The 11,103-nt window shown below is 38.7% G+C and overlaps 1 long non-coding RNA gene across 1 annotated transcript; it reads right to left on the bottom strand.

Moving 5' to 3' along the window:
- Window positions 1-8,668: 8,668 nt before the first annotated feature.
- On the bottom strand, window positions 8,669-9,666 carry LOC124876620. Its single transcript, XR_007040344.1, has 2 exons — window positions 9,527-9,666; window positions 8,669-9,450 (listed from the first exon to the last, which is right to left on the bottom strand). It is a non-coding gene; the product is annotated as an uncharacterized LOC124876620 (long non-coding RNA).
- Window positions 9,667-11,103: the final 1,437 nt, after the last annotated feature.

Genomic DNA, 11,103 nt, shown 5'->3' with positions numbered 1-11,103 from the left:
CAGAATGGACAGTGGCCCAACCCTGTGACTAACTGTTTGTGCTCTCTTTCCTACTCCAGACTTGAAAACTGACTCAGAGTTCACCTGCTTAGCTTTTCTTTCTAGATAAAGCCACTAAGGGAGCTATAACCATCAATGTTTTACTTTTTTTCCCATAAAACGTACTCCTGGATCATTGCTCACACTGAACCTGCTTCTACTGGAGGTTTCTTCCTGTTAGTTTTCTTTTCCACTGTCGCTACATGCATACTCAGGATGAAGGATTGCTGCAAAGTCAATGCAAGCCACTGTCTACTCTCTACATGTTCATCCAGGAGGAGTGAACGCTACAAGTCACTGACTCGATGCAATCTGCTGGGTTTGCATAGCTAGAAAAACGTCTGAACCAATTTGAATAATAAACCTAATTTGACTGCACTGTTTGTTGATAATTAGGATTGATTGGAATGTATGCACCCGACTTGAAATCTGTATGATTCGATTGAACTAACTTTGTAAAGTGCCTTGAGACATGGTGTGAACTGGAGCTATAGAAATAAATTGAATTGAATTGTATTTACCGGTCAGTCTACATTCCTATCCTCACCTATGGGCATGAACTTTGGGTCCTGTCCAAAAGAAAGAGATCCCGGATACAAGTGGTTGAAATTAGCTTCCTTCGGGTGGCCGAGCCCTCTCTTAGAGATAGGGTGATGAGCTTGGTCACCCATGAGGAGTAGAACCGCTGCTCCTCCACGTTGAGAGGAGTCAGTTGAGGTGGCTCGGGCATCTGTTCCGGATGCCTCCTGGACGCCTCCCCCGGGAGGTGTTTCAGGCAGGGCCCACCGGCAGGAGCCCCAGGGGACAGGCCAGGACACACTGGACGGACTATGTCTCTCAGTTGGCCTGGGAATTCCTTGGGCTCCCTCTGGAGGAGCTGGAAGAGGTGTCTGGGGAGAGGGCCTCTCTACTAAGTCTGCTCCCCCCGTAACCTGGTCCCGTATAAACCGGAAGACAACGAGTACAAGTTCCAGTAGACAATATGTTGTTTTTTTATATTAGCATGCTTTTATATTGGCATGCATCGGTAAAAGCAATTAATTGAAGTAATGATAAAGTCTTTCAACATTAAGAGACCAAAAACCATAAACGTTTTCCACAAAACGCTCGTCTCATATCACAAAACCAGAGTTGCAGTGTTGTCATCCTTATGCTATGCTGTTCCTTGTTGGTGACCTTAGGGGAATGTTCGGTTGTTTTGTATCCACGTTATTTTGTGGTTCATTTTTTTCAAACCCAGTGCACTAACTGTTTATAGAGTGTCAACATTTATTCTTAGCTATAAAAAAAACAGACAAAAAAATTTGAAAAGTGAAATCTCTAAGGGGTTAAATCCTTTTCCACACAGCACTGCAAATAATTTGGAAAACATTCCTTTTTATATTTAGAAGCCCATTTGTTACTTTAAAACTATTGCTTGGAGATTTGGTGATGTGGGTGCCTACCATTTGTACTTATCCAATCAGCTGATAATAAAAGGAAAATGATGCATGGTCTCAATTGTTTTTTTAGCAATTATAATCTGAAAAAAATGGGGCCATACATACATACATTAACCCTGCGATTGTCATAATACTGGATTGGTGTGTGTGTGTGCGTTTTTTCTTCATCCTGGGTGGGCTCATGCAATCTACTCGTCAGCCTGACTGCTTTTAAGGAGTTGCCGGATGGTCTTTCTTCCTCTGATAGTCCCCCTATGTGGTACCTTGTGTTATCTCTGCACTTTTCCTGACATGCCAAATTGAAACCTCACCTCATAAGAAGAACAAAGAACACTGAGCTCTGGACTCTAAGCCAAAATCCCAAAAAAAACAATTGTTCTTGGCAGGTCCTACTTCCTAGTCCAAGTTCCAGGCATGGTGCACTCATCACGCTTTCCTGGAATCAGCATAGCCCTCTTCAGAATCAAACTCCTTTCAGTAATAAAAATTCTAAATTACAGCAATACTTACCATCTCCTCCTGACAGATTAGAGCCTGCTCTCTTCCCTTCCTCGATAACCACATGGAAAAGAAAACAGACAAGACTATGGACTTGAAAACTTGTAAAACTCATTTTGTATTTTTTCTTATATAAACCTTATCTGAAATTTAAACTCTGAATCCAAATTTGACTCAGAAAGATTTGTTCAACTGACACTTTTACTCCGATAGCCCTAATAGCCCTAACAACAATGTAGTCCAGCCAATCCCTTCAGATGTGACATGATCAGTAAAAAGAGTTCACCAGATTGCGGGTGGGGTCATGGGGGTAATTTAATTTCAGCATTAGCCAACTCGTTCAGTGAAGAGCTTACAGGTTTGTTCGAGAACAATAGTGAAAAAACAGCATCATGAAGAGAATGTTATGGAGAAGTTTATACCAGTATAAGGTTATGAAACAATATCCTAACCTCTGCACATGTCACAGAGTTCTGTTCAATCTATTAGCCTGAATACAGTGCCTACATCACAAAACATGGTGTTGCCAGGATCATGGTGTGGGATTGTTATTTTTCTGTAGGGACAGAGAAGTTCATCGGAATTGATTGGAAGACGGACAGTCGATCTCATAAAATCCCAGTAAAAAACATTAAGTTATGTGGTGTAATTGTTCACTGTTCAAGGCATTCTATACTAACCTTGTTTATGTTTCCGTCTATTTTGTATGTAAACTTCCACTAAACCATTTATGCCATTCGATGCTATCTGTTTCTTCTGGAAAGGGATGTATTTTTACACACACACACACACACACACACACACACACACACACTCTCTCTCTCTCTCTCTCTCTCTCTCTCTCTCTGTCTCTCACTCTTTCATGTTTGTCAGCATTGCAATAAGCTGCAGAAAAGCCATAAAGTGTGAGACAGGTTACTGAAGGTTTAATTAAACTATGTTGAAGGAACAGCCCAATTGCTGTCTGTCGGCCACATTCATGTTACGTGTGATAAGATTTGCTTAGATCAAAGGATACAATGAAACATCCGTTTTATTATAAAAATGGCTGCTTGCAGGTTAGTGTATCATCTTATTAAAAGTCATTTCACCAACTTGATAAGAGGTTGCCGGGTTGATTCTAAGGCATTTAAAAGATTAGCTGCAGCTTTCTGGAAACCCCACGGGCTACCAAAGTATTTTTGCAGATGATTTTCATCTTATTACAACCACAGTGTACCCATCTTCTGATGGCTACTTCCAACAGCTTGATGCACCATGTCACAAAGTTTACATAATCTTAAACTGCTTTCTTGAACATGACAGTAAGTTCACAGACTGTTCTTAATGTGACAGAGGGTCCTGTACATCACTAGCAAATTGTATATAATAAAGTGGCCGGCGAGTTTATAACTTTTGTCTATAGTTACAATTAGGTAAGCGATGACTCTGTGGTGGAGACTCATTCTATTGCTCCCTGGACTCTGAGCCAATTACATTTGAGCATTTATAACATGATTTACAACAGCAAAGTCTGATTTATTAGCTCTCTTTGAAATAAAATGTGCCCATTTTAATACAGCACAAAATTATTTTACTCTGCTTCTTTAGTAAAGGTTTTAGAAATGAAAGTTGGAGTTTGCACATGGGAGAGCAGGAAAAGTCCGAACAGAAGGCTGAGTCCAGCCAAGATTTGAAACCAGGATCTTTTTGCTGTAAATCAACAGTGCTCCCACCACTATAGCGGTGTGTTGCCTGGCTCTAAGTTGTCTGTTCTGTTTGTGGTGTATTTATAAAGGCTCACAGAATAGTTTCATCAAATGCCATATCAAACAGTCTGCACTGACTTTTCTTCCAATTCAGCATCTGCTGAACTCAGTATTTTCTCATCTTGTTGGTTGAAATCATAAGAATGCATATAGTTTTAAAAAAGTGTGCAGTGGCAAAAAAACTGCAAAAAAAACCCAAATAAATTAGCCACACTTTTAAATCAGGAAATATAATGGTAAATACAGGTAAACAGAACAAAATACAGAAACACAATATTAGAAATAATCACTTCTTGTTTTTTATGTTTCATTGTGTTTGCATTCCAGGGTCACTGTTAAACTTATAAATATAAAAATAGAGATAACACCTTTTATGAAAAAACAACAAAAAAAAGTAAACAAGAAAAAAGGAAAAACTGTAGAGATGCACAAAAAAATCCGCTGTTGACCAATCGGACAATGTTTTTGGCGTAATCAGATCTGACAGGTGAATGTGCCTATTTAAGTGCTATAAGGTTGCCGGCGGATTGACAACACTTTTTAGTGTGAATGCTGTTACTAAGTGAAAAAAGGGGTTAAAATGCATCTTTTTTTCAGGATCAGTGATGAAGTCAGAGGAAACACCGAAGCCCCAGGATTTGTTTTACCCGGGCAATAGGAATCCCGGGGAATTCTGTACTTTCTTTTACCATTGCCACAGACCATTTATTTAAATCAGCCTAATGACGTATGGGGAAGTTGTGAAAAAAAAAAAAAACTGCAATACACTATCATTCCAGCAGATGGGTTTATTCCTTTATTCCGTTTATGAGCTAATTCATCTTTTTTTTTGTCAACTGATAAAAAATGCACGAAGAGCAGCTTTATTTATACTGTTGATTAATTCCTTCCATTAATCCTTATGTTGCACTGGATCCATAAGCACAAAAAGTTTAAATCATTATTTTACATTTATTTTTTTACCAACCTGCATCGGGCCAGAGTTATTGCTTTACAACTGCATGATTAATTTACAATAACTACAAAACACTGATTAACTCACTTACTTTCATTTTATTGTCATCAGGTAAACTCATATCAGATAACTACAGAACATGTTTTTAATAAAAAATGTATTTATTAGAATAAAATAACAGATAATCAGTCCAGAATTACAGGGAATTAATACACTGACTGTCTAATCAAGTAGTGATATATTTGCTGAGAGATATCAGCAAATATTTATATAAAGTAGAAGATGCATAGAGAGTAGAGCAGAAGATGGTAGAGATGACATCCAAACCTGAAACTACGGTCTCTCCTGCAGAGCTGTCTGCATGAAACAATGAAGAATTAAAAATATTAAAGATTTCATACTCCACTAAATTAGGTTTACATGAAAGTCTAACGAAAATGTGTATTTGTGTACAAAGAAAATTTCAAGTGTTCTGATCATCAGCATTGCATTTTTCTTATAGAATAGAGACAAAATAGTTAATAATTAATGCCAACAATAACTTAAAATGTCACAAATTTCCTGCAAAGAATTCTGGTACTTTTGTTTCTGGTTATTCACCACATACCTACTGAATGCTTTATATTCACTTTCAACCAGCAAAAACATATAACGGGTAGCAGGAAATCCCAGAGTGCTGGGCCGAAAACAGGCAGCCGTTAGTGGAGAAGTCCCAGTGCAGCTGCCTGGTTAGCTTAGCAGCCAGACCAGCCTGTAAGCGGAGTTCAGCTGCTCAGAAAACTGAACTGACTGCACAGATGAAGTTTGGAGGTCTACTTTCTCGCTTAACAACTTAAAACTACTTTTTGTGGCATATTAATGGTATAAAAATTAATAATTTGTATAGTAACCTGTGCCATTACTGAAGCTGCTGGTGCCAAGCCTCGCTGCACACAGCTCCGCCCCTTTAACAAATCCCGAGGAAAGCTCAAAAGACATCGAGAGTAAGAAGTGTGTTTCCTATAACATTTCAAGAGAAGGCTGTACTTCATTCAGCAACCGAGAGAGAACAAGAGAAAACAAGACTTTTAACAGCTAACAGGAAGGCTGAACAAAGTAAAGCAAATTTGCTCTTTTCAATCGTCGTCATGGAAAATGCTCAATGTGTAAGGGTTCAAGACATTTAAAAATATTAGATATGAGGTAATACTTTACCTTCTCAACTATACACACAGACACTGCTGTGCAAATAACTACAGCTAGCTATTATATGATGTTCAATGTTAAAATTTTAACTCTGTATTCATTTTGACACTGTTTTAAAATAAAAGCAAGGACTTGTTTAACAGCAACTGCTCACTCACTCATGTAGAGTTTAGACCCTCCAGGACTTCATGCCTGAAATAGTTCTAATCGAGCACAGTGTCAATCCTATGCATGAGAACCATATTTTTTCCCCTTCATTATTGGCCCATGGGTGAGGGCTTGCCCACTAATACCCCTGTTTTTAGAAGGTTGCATCATCCCTGGATTCTCCACATGTTTCACAACTCTTGGGAATGGGATACATACTACTGAAGCAGAGGAGGGTGCAGACAACCTGTTTGTTTTTATCTGACTGCCTAACCCGTTTGCCTTTACATCTGGCTCGGATGTAAACTTAAAATTGTATTAATTTTTTTAAATCAAACTCAATAAAGGCTGGCCAAAACAGAGGAGAGGTTTGCAAGAAACAATGTGGAAAGTTATTAGAATTATCTTCCCCATACAATTCAATTATCTTGACTGTAGATGCATGCAAATACTGTAGTAACAGTGGGATTGACCTGTTCCGACTGCTTCCTTTAGGGGTCACCCTTGCCTCCTTCTCTTCCTATCCCCAGCATCCTTCTCCGTCACACCACTATCCTTCAGTACATCCAAGAACTGTTTCAGTGTTCTTCTTTTTTTCCTTCTCCCTCGCCACTCCATAGTCAACTTCCTCTATCCAATATATTCAATATTCCTTCTCTGCACAAGTCCACACCATCTAAGCCTTGTCTTTTTAAATTTGTCTCCATTTTCAACACTTCCAATATAAATCTGAACATCCCGTGCTCCTTCTGCTGTCTTTGCATTAGTGGCATCATCTCCAAACCATTGCCTTGCAAAATTATTCATACACCTTTTTCACATTTTGTGCCATTACAACCACAAACTTCAATGATAAATAAAAGATATTGGGATTTTAATGTAATAGACTGACACAAAGTAATGCATAACTGTGATTTAGAAGGATAAGAGAATATGGTTTTAGAATCTATTGCAATGCAAATCTGAAAAGTGTGATGTGCATTTATATTCCACCCTTCCGAGTAAATACATTGCAGAGACCCCTTTCACTGCAATTACATCATGCATGATTTTGAGGTATGTCTCCACCAGCAAATTTTTGCCAGTTCTTCTCAGCAAAATAGCTCAAGGGGCCATTCTCAAAACAGAGTTGTCTTCCTGATAGAAGGAGAACCACTGGCTGAGTGTGAGTCTTCAGCCTCTAACAGGTTTTCTTCCAGCATTGCCCGGTATTCAGCTCAACCCATTTTTCCATTAACTCTGAGTAGCTTCTCTGTCCCTGCTAAAAAACAACATCCCAACAACATGCTGCCACCACCATGTTTTATGATAGGGTTAGTGTTTTCATGAGGAGGTTCAATGTTAGTTTTATGCCACACAGTGTTAGATTGTAAATTATAAAGTATAACTTTGGTTTTATTCGACCAGAGAACACGTGGCTTGTGGCAAACTGTAAACAAGACTTCTTATGGCTTTCTTTCAACAATTTGTTTCTTATTGCAGCTCTTCCATCAAAGTCAGATTTGTGGAGTACATGACTAACCTGAGCTGTGGATCTCTTCAGTTCCTCCAGTTACCATGATCGTTTTGGCGACTTCTCTGATTAATGCTCCATCCTGTCAGTTTAGTTGGACAGCCATGTTTTGCTTTTTATTTTTGTTCGCTTATATTCTCACAGAACAGATGTATTTATACAAAAAAATTGGACGTTTAATAATGAGGTGACTTATGATGGCAATTGCTTGGAACTGATTTTATTAAGGGGTATCAGAATCAGAAACACTCTATTACCATAGAAAAAGAAACATTTTACAGGACTGGGAAATGAAAGTGCTGAAACCTGAAACGTTTGAGAAGCACTGCCATAGATATAAACGTCAGAGTAAAATATATTTAAATTTACTTTAGCTGTGTGTTGTAATCAGGTACTTCCTCTCAAAGTATGGAGCCTTATCACCTTTTACTGGCCTTCTAAAAACAAGTATAGAGAAAATTCCAAGAAACTTCGCAGGGAGTTTTGGCTTACAGGAAAATATTTGAGAGAGCCTCTGTATAGCTGCAATTCTGCTGCCTCTATTGTCAGATTTGCAGCAAAGGAGTGTGAGATTAATAAACTGTGAGTATCCTTATTTCATCATATGCACCACCTTTTATAGACTCAGGGTTATACAGATGACATGCTGAGCCCGTCAAGTGATAATTTCACGGCCTTTGCTTAAAGGCCTTGGAGACTAGACAAAACCTGGTCGCGATGTGCAGTACAATGTGACATTTAGAAAACCTTAAAAAAAAACTCCATCAGAGCAACTGTTTTCAGCTTAGTTATTTTTTGGATGGAAAATTAAAAAAAATTATTTTGCATGAGATCTGCATGGAAAATATAATTGAACATGAAACAGAGGAGTGATGCTAATGTGGTAACACAGTAGCAATAAGCTTCCTGTTGATATGCAATTTGGTCACTTCCCAAAACCTAAATTGCGATACACCTTTACTTAGTGCAATGATGGGTTTGCTGAAACAAAGCTCAGATACCATAGCAAAATGGGTGCAGTTATTGTGCTGCATTTATAAAAGTCGAAAGGTTCTGTCAGGAAATGCAAGTCACTCCGAAAAGTGATGTCTGTAAAAAATCATAAGCTAGTTGCAAGATAAGCTGGAGTTTGCAGAATTTGTATTGTTTCACTGAATATTCACATTTATTAGAGAAATTTGATGCATCTACATTTTTTATACAGCCACATAGAAATGAAAAAGTTCAGCAAAATAACATGTGGCTCAGGGGGGCACTGGGCGGTTCTCTTCTCTCTGAAAGTAGCTTGAGCTGCAAACACATATTCATACATGGAGAAGAAGACAACCCTGGTTCCATGTTTTTGAATAAAAAACTAAACAAAAGACAAAAATATCACCATTTGCTAAAAGCTTTCTTTGAATAACATTACTCCAATTACATTTGCTGTTGCAGAGACAGACTTTTGTCAGACTCCACATGGACACACATGACAGCAATGTACAGTGCATTTTCATTGTATGGTCTTTTTCAGCTCTTGCAACATATAAAAAAAACTGGCTGCTATTCTGGGTGTTTACAAATTAGAACGTTAAAACTTTAAAATAAATACATGCAAAAAGTTGCATGTTTGCTAAATTCATTTACTATGTTGATCCCAACATTTGCAAAAGATAAGGTTTTTACTTCTAGGCTCTGAGTGATAACAGTATATTTTATCTTTCTCATTGTGATCTTCAAATATTTTATCAGAGAAGCAATTCTTTGAAGTTTTTCCACGCCGTGTTGAACCCTTTCTGTCTGTACAGTGACCTCTGTTTGTTGACAAGTGACACCTCACTTGGGGTATTTGACAAACTGACACTCAACGATACAGAGTGTCTAACTCAGCTTGTCAAATACACTAAGTGGGGGGCCTGATCGCTGGAAAAACCAAGGACGGCTCTGAGGAATAAATAAACAAATTACTTTTGTCTCCACACATAAAATACACCATCAAACACCAAGGTCAGATGCATACCTTGTACTTGTTTCTCCATCCATGAGCAGATAATGTGCAGAAGACCTTAGATGCTAACCTGTTGGTGCTGCATTTGTCGAGTCGGAGAGCAGCAGCAGTTGTCTTGCCTCTGAAAAGGGCTCGCAGTGATGACACCGAGCACAAGATAGTTCGTTTGACCACTGAGCTTCAACGCAGCAAAGAGGAAGTCAAAACAAGGAAGATAACTGTGAAGCTAGCTCTCAGGAAATATGTGGAAATAAAGTGTCAACATGTCACAGTTGTGAAATGCTGTTGAAAGCTTTAATGGCTCACAGCTTTTTGAGACAATGGTTTGCTGAGACGTTTGCAGTAGGCTTGCTCACCTTTTGCTGCCTATTTCTGTATATTTTTTTGACTAGTGTGCAGAATGTGCCAATGTTGTTACTGCTTGTGGAAAGTTTAAAAGAAAGAAAAGGATAAGTGGAGAACTCACATGAGGCTTAACTGGTCTTTGTGTTAACTTGAAGTTAAAATGATGTTTAATTGCTGTATACTTGTTACTGTCAGTCTCTGCTGTTTGCCATTTGTTTCTGTCAGTTATTTTCCTTACAGTAGTACTAAACAGAGAAAACTTTGCTTATATTGGCATATTCTTTCACACTACCTGTTTTTTTCAACAACTAAAACACACTGGGCACAGTACTGTGAAACTTCCTCATATCACTCTGGGCCAGTGCACAGTGAGTCACTTATAAGACTTCCTTTTGCAGCTACAACTACATTGTAAACACACACACATACAAACACACACACACACACACACACACACACAGATAGAGAGCAAGTGAAGTGCAACTGAATAGGCTGTAAATAATGGGTCAGAGTGCCCTGACAAATAAACAGACACCAGTGCAACAGCACAGAGTATTCCTGACTGGGATGTATCCACACAGGCTGCAGGGGAAAGACCTCCAAAGAAAACCTGAGGTTTAAATATTGACTTACTATGGGAACAGACTCTCTGTATTGTCAACCTCTACAAGTTAGTGAGTGCATTTCAAACAATACTTTCAGTCATCTTTCCATTAGGCTAAACTAAGTTTTCATGGTCCTTCTTTGGACTTTTGGCTGCTTTTCACCACATTTTAATCCAGTGTGTAAGCAGGTTCAGAGGAATGTGTGTCTGTTAAACCATTAACCTCTGACCTATCAATTATCCATTTACCCATCTATTGTCTTCCACTTATCTGAGATCAGAGGTAACAGGTCCAGCAAGGACCCACAACATACTTCAGCTCATTCTTGGGGATCCCAAAGGGTCCGCCAGCCATAAGAGATATATAGTCCCTCCAGTGAAATCTGAATCTGTCCTCCTAAACGGTGGTGCCCAGGAGGTGTCCTGAAGAGATGTCAACTACTAAGCTGACAAACTTTTACAGAGGACCGCAAGTTCTACTCCAAGTTTCCCTTGGATAATGAAGCTCTTTGCCCTAATACTAAAGCTGAGATGGTCACCCCATTAAAGAAGCAAATTTCACCTGCTTGCATCCAGGGCCTTGTTCTTTCTGTTATGATCCATATTTCATGATCAAAGAGGGTTTGAACATAGACAGGCC

This window comes from Girardinichthys multiradiatus, chromosome 11 (genome assembly GCF_021462225.1).
Source record: "Girardinichthys multiradiatus isolate DD_20200921_A chromosome 11, DD_fGirMul_XY1, whole genome shotgun sequence".
Taxonomy (NCBI): Eukaryota; Metazoa; Chordata; class Actinopteri; order Cyprinodontiformes; family Goodeidae; genus Girardinichthys; species Girardinichthys multiradiatus.
This window is presented reverse-complemented; position numbering and strand designations above follow the sequence as displayed.